The sequence below is a fragment of the Solanum tuberosum genome, unplaced genomic scaffold (assembly GCF_000226075.1).
Source record: "Solanum tuberosum cultivar DM 1-3 516 R44 unplaced genomic scaffold, SolTub_3.0 scf00008, whole genome shotgun sequence".
NCBI classification, from domain to species: Eukaryota; Viridiplantae; Streptophyta; class Magnoliopsida; order Solanales; family Solanaceae; genus Solanum; species Solanum tuberosum.
The window spans coordinates 543,683-550,274 of NW_006238934.1; the positions used below are offsets into that span (position 1 = coordinate 543,683).

Here is a 6,592-nt window from a genome sequence, read left to right on the forward strand (position 1 = left end):
TATGAACTCGCGTCCCCAATTCGGTGCTCGATACTACTCCCAAAATACTTTAGCTCATAAGTGTTTTAAACACATCTTTCTTTAGTTTGAGATAATTACTCAAAATCTAGCCCAAAGGCTCACTTGGAATCGATGTTCCTTTTTCTTGAAAACTAGCCCAAAGGCTCTTTTGGAATCATAGTTCCTTTTTTACTCAAATGTAAAAACATTTAGAAATTTCTTTGGGAATACATACTTCCCTAATAACTTTTGAGAATGAACTCAACTTTAAACTCTTGACTTAACTTGAAACTCTTTACTCTTTACTTGACTTGAAACTTGAGCCTTAAAATGAAGTTAAAACATTCAATAAAGACTCTTGAACAACTTTAAAGACTTGCTTTGACTCACTTCTTTAACTTCTAGACTCAACTCTTAACTTCACTTGACTTGGAAACTAACTCTCCTTGAATTGGAATTATGAATTCAAGGTGTTTGATCACATGTTATGGACGAGTTCTTGACGTTTAGACGCACCTTGGAGTGTTGGAAACAACTATGAAACATAGGTACAATACCTAGGAACATGTATGAAAACGTGGGGAAGGAATGGGAAGACTTGACGCTTTGAGAGGCGCGGAGCGCCAGACCTCAAAGGTCAGAAGGATCTGGTTGGGGCTCTGCTAGGGGCGCCGCCCCAAGGGCTGGACCTCAGAGTCCCTCTTGGGGGGCGCTGGCTGGCGCGACGCCCTAGCTCTTTTCCCCGAAAACTTGACTTTTCTCCCTCATTTTTCCAACTCTAAACCACCTTAACTTCAATGGATTCAGCCCCAAGAACTTAGAATCATTAAAACCCTCAACATACAATAGATTCAACTCAAAACACCACCGGAAACATCCACCAAACCAACAAGAACTTCAACACAATCACAACCAACAACTTCAACAAACACAACCAACAACTTCAATAAACACAATCAATCTTTTCTCAAAAATAAAACGAGTTTGATGTGTGGGGGAAAGAACCAACCCAACACTATGAACTCACATACCTTAAAAGGGATCACCCCCGACGAAATCCACGACAATTTCTACGAAGTTGCTTTTTCTTCTTCTTTCTCCTCTTCTCTCCTTTTCTATCAAGAACCCTAACTCTCACTTTAAAAAGGAAAACTGATTTAAAATCAGTCTAACACCTTAATATTTATCCAAAAGAAAAGGCTAGGGAAAAGACCAAAATACCCTTACAAATTTCCGGACGGACTTCCCTGCCAACTGCCAACTTCCAAAGGGCATAACTCACTCATACAAACTCGAAATCGAGCAAACTTGGTGGCATTGGAAAGACCATTCCACGAAATTCGCAAACATAACTGGAACTACACCTAAATCATCCTGATCTAGGAGTTATTACTACTCAAAGTTGGCCAAAAACTCACTTTTTCCCATACTTAACCAAATTTTCCAGATTTTTAATTCTTTCAAAAAAAAATGACTATTTCCAATTCTAAGCCTCTTCATAGATATTTCAAATTGCCAGATGTTACATGTATTGTGTATGTTTTTTTTTTTTTAATGTTTTCTCTCTATTAGATTTTAATACATTTATTTTTTTTATGAATTTCTGACTGCCGTATGTCTGTAGTTTTATTTGGGATTAAATTAGCCATTTGTGACTTTTGTAGATTTTGCTAACTACTAATCAAAGTTCAAAATTTAAAGTTGGTTGATTAAAAGGAATTAATTTTTAACATTAAAATACGTCCTTCATTGGTGTTTCGTGCCACACTTTTAAAGATTATTTATAATTGTTGCATTTTATTGCTTATTACATACATGTTTTCATAATTCAAATAAATCTACAAAAAATTACATGGGACAAACGTGCAACTTGCATGCCCAGAAACTAATTTATTTATAAAAGGAAGATGAAGATATGTGTGATTCATCAATGTGGCGCTTTAGGATGCTCATTTGGTAAAATTGCGTAAGAATTGAAGAAATTTGATGCTTTTCACAATTGTTGGATTTTTCATGTTTACGAGGAAAAAAATATAATTAAAAAAATCAGAATTGCATGTCCATTTAGTCAAAGCTATTTAGGGATATGCCATCGTTGAGCTCAAAATTGTAGTGAACCTATGTTATGTATTAATTGTAACATTTTTGTTTACGTTCCTCTCCTATTTGGGCTATTCCGATGTGTGATACGACAAAAATGCTTGCCAGCCTAAATGAATGTTAATCTTTTTCTTTGGCCTACCCTCATCGGTCTGCCCTCCATCATTAGTGTCACACATTTGATATGGATTTCTTTTTGTTTTAAAATAAATGATTACATCATAGGTCTTTTTTTAATATAGATTTTAAGGAATAAGGCATCAAAGACTAGAATAAAGTTGATGTCGTTTTTACTAAAGCATCCAATAGGAATGAAGCACTATCATTAATTAATACAGCACTAATTGTTGTTTACCTACCAATACCATTAATTAATAAATTTATAATGCATTCAGAACTCAAATAATACAGTAAATACACATTCCAGTCTGTTTGAGCTCATTACCAACTCTAATTATTGTTTGATCTCCTCACCCATCTCTATGTACTAGACAACACCTTGTGCCATATAGTATTTTGATCTACGTACGATCAATCAGTTAACAATTGATCGATCTATCATTGAGCTATTGAGAAATAACAAGAGATTCGATAAGTTAATATTGAGGTGAGTTCATGAAGTAATTAACTACTAAACAAGATTGATATTAGAATTGTAGAAGATGAAGATAGTATATAATCTTTGAAGTATATTTTACAATGAATAAGCATATGTATTTATATACACATTTGTAACTAACTTACCTAATCTTCTAACTAACATCTGGAAAATGTGCCTTACTAACTTTTACATTTTGCTTTCTTTTTAACTTCCTCAATACTCCCCCTCAAGCTAGGTGGTGCAAATATGTTTAAGACACCTAGCTTGGACAATAGATATTCATGTTGTGGCTTGTTGAGGCCTTTAGTTAGCAAATCTGCAGGTTGATGCTGTGTTGAAACATAGACAATATTGATCAGTCCATTTTGAAGTTTCTCCCTAATAAAATGACAGTCCACCTCAATGTTTTTAGTACGCTCATGATAAACTGGATTAGAGGCTAATTGAATAGCAGACTTGCTATCACTATATATTTGAACTGGTAAGTGTACCTCAGCCTTCAACTCTTTCAGCATACCTACCAACCAAACTAACTCTGTCACAGTTGAAGCTAAGCTTCTATACTCAGCTTCAGCTGAGCTTCTTGACACAATGGTTTGCTTCTTAGCTTTCCAAGAGATCAAAGACTCTCCAAGTTTAATCACATATCCAGTTATAGACTTCCTGGTAAGGGGGCATGCAGCCCAATCTGCATCACAGAAAGCTGTAACTTCACTACTACAATTATAGGATAGTAATATACCTTGACCTGGTTGCCTTTTGATGTATTTGACAACTCTAAGTGCTGCATCCATATGAGATTTTTTTGGTTGATGTAGGAACCGACTTAATGTTTGTACACTAAAAGAAATGTCAGGCCTTGTCATGTTTAGATATAGCAACTTCCCAATCAACTTTTGATAAGTAACTTGATCTGTTAGAGGCTCCTCCTGATTTTGTCTAGTTTGTTCATCATACTGCCTTGATGTCAGCTTCATATTTACATCCATAGGTGTTCCAGCAGTCTTTGCTCCTGATAAACCAATTTCTGAAATGAGTTGAAGTGCATGTTTCCTTTGATGCATAACTATTCCACTGTTTGATCTTACAAATTCTATTCCAAGAAAATATTTCAACTCTCCTAGATCCTTCATTTTAAAACTTAGTTGTAAGGACCTTTTTGTTTCCTCTACTAGCTTTAAACTACTTCCTGTTACCAAAATATCATCAACATACACTAATATTATTGTAGTTCCTTCAGTAGTCCTTCTTGTAAATAAAGAGTGATCATGCTGACTTTGATTGAAATCCAGCTTCTGTAGAACTGCTGCAAATTTATGATTCCACTGTCTTGGTGCTTGTTTAAGCCCATACAATGATTTTTCCAGTCTACACACCTTATACTCATTCTCCCCCTGGCTGGAAAAACCTTGAGGCACAGACATGTATATTTCATCCTCTAAATCACCATTCAAAAAAGCATTATATACATCCATTTGATGTATATGCCAACACTTGGACATAGCTAAAGCTAAAATAGCTCTCACTGTGACCATTTTTACCACAGGGGAAAAAGTTTCTTTGTAATCTATACCTTCCTTTTGGCTATATCCTTTGGCCACCAGTCTTGCTTTAAACCTTTCTACTTCTCCATTAGACTTGTATTTAATCTTATAAATCCATCTGCATCCAATAGCAGACTTCCCTTTTGGCAAATCAACCAGTTTCCAAGTTTTGTTATCTTGTAAAGCCTGTATTTCAGCTTGCATTGCTTCAATCCACTTAGGATCTTTGCTGGCTTCAGCAAAGGATGTAGGTTCAGTTAGAACAGAAGTTGCAGCAACAAACTCCTAGTAAGATTTAGACAAGTGATTGTATGCCACACTGTCAGCTATAGGATACTTCACCTGTTTGCCCATATTTAGTGACACAATCTTTCATCCAAACTGGTGGATGTACTCCTCGTGTAGACCTTCTATTCACCACTGTTTGAGAGTCAGTAGAAACAGACTAATTATCTTGAACTGTTTCTTTCACTGTCTCTTGCTCAATGTTGCTATCCAAGTTTCTGTTCAACTCCTGACTACATTGCTCTTCTTGTAAGCACATATTCTCACTATTCTGTTTATTCATCATGTTGTCACACAATAACTTCCATTCTCCATTTATCATAGTACCATCCATACTACTCACAAATGTACCCTATTCTCTTTTACCTAAGGAAGACATGAAAGGGAACATTGTCTCTTTGAATACCACATCTCTACTCACAAAGAAATTACTTGATGTCAAATCTAACAAAATATAACCCTTCTGAGTTTCTGAATATCCCATATGTACTGCTGCCTTTGTCCTTGATGCTAACTTATCACTCTTAGTTAGAACCTTAGAATAACATAAGCAACCTAATACTCTAAGATGAGACAACATTGGCTTGCTTCCATACATTTTCTCATATGGAGATTTACCTCCCAGAACTCTGCTAGGCATCCTATTTATCAGGTAGACAGCTGCAAGCACACACTGACCCCAATATTTTAAAGGAATATGCCCCTGAAACCTTAGAGCCCTAGTTAATTCCAAGAGGTGTCTATGCTTTCTTTCAGCCACCCCATTCTGCTGAGGTGTATAAGGACAGGATCTCTGATGTACTATCCCTCTTTCTTTAAACAAAGCAGCACAAACTGAATTCATGAATTCAGTTCCATTATCAGATCTAACCTTTCTTACCTCTTTGTCATACTGTGTTTTAACAAATTTCAGATAATAACCTAAAGCTACACATACATCTGACTTATTTTTTAACAAAAAAACCCACGTCATTCTTGAGAAATCATCAACTATTGTAAGGAAAAATCTATTACCATCAAATGTAGGCTGTTTGTATGGTCCCCATACATCCAAATGAATCAAATCAAAAACTTGACTACTTTTAATGCTACTAATAGGAAACACAGTTCTGGTCTGTTTTGCACTAGGACAAATAGTACATTCATTCAACACTTTGTTCATTATTTCTGAATTAACACGAAACACTTTACTTAACACATGTGATGCTCCATGTCCTAACCTCCTGTGCCATACATCCACTTCTTTTTCTGACAATTGTTGAACTTCTAACTTCTTTTCAGACGCAACAAGAGTGTGATCTTGTGTCAAGTTCCTCAACAGCAAGTACAACCCATCATCTTCTTTTGTTAGTTGTTGTTGATGTTGTTAGTTGTGTTGTTGAAGTTATTGTTGGTTGTGGGACAGGATTGGGCTGTGTATTTGAGTTGAATCTATTGTATAATAAGGGTCTTTATGATTCTAAGTGTTGCTGCTGAAACCTTGAGGTTGAGAGGGTTTAGAATTGGAAAGAAACAAGGGGAAAAAGTCGGATGAACAAAGGGCTGGGCTGTTGCACCTCTCCTAGTGCCAAGGACACCAATCCTTCCCTTTCATTCACCATTTTTTTTTCCATACATGTTCCTAGGTATTATACCTATGTTTCCTAGTTGTTTCCAACACTCCAAGGTACTTCCAAAAGTCAAGGTCAAGTGAAGTTAGTTTCCAAGTCAAGTGAAGTCAAGCTTAGAAGTAAGTAAGTCAAAACAAGTCTTTAAGGTTTTCCAAGAGTCTTCATTGAGCGTTTTAACTTCATTTTAAGGCTCAAGTTAAGTAAAGAATGAAGGGTTCTAAGTTAAGAGTTTCAAGTTGAGTCAAGAATTTAAAGTCAAGTCAAAAGTTAAGAGTTTCATGTTAAGTTAAGAGTCTCACATCAAGCCAAGAGTTCAAGTAAAGTAAAGAGTTTAAAGTTGAGTTCTTTTCTCAAAGTTATTAGGGAACTATGTATTCCCAAAGAAGTTTTAAAGAAATGTTTTTACATTTAAACAAGGTTGGAAACTGAGATTTCCAAAAGAGCCTTCGGGC

General features: G+C 35.7%; 1 protein-coding gene across 2 annotated transcripts in view; it reads left to right on the plus strand.

Annotated features, from left to right (window-relative positions):
• Positions 1-2,488: 2,488 nt before the first annotated feature.
• LOC102597256 (putative disease resistance protein RGA4) overlaps positions 2,489-6,592 on the plus strand; it is a 37,671-nt gene continuing 33,567 nt past the window's right edge. For both annotated transcript variants that reach the window (XR_001473553.1, XM_006338888.2), the window contains exon 1: positions 2,489-2,707. The gene's annotated coding sequence lies outside the window, so the exon portion shown is untranslated. The remainder of the gene's footprint in view (positions 2,708-6,592) is intronic.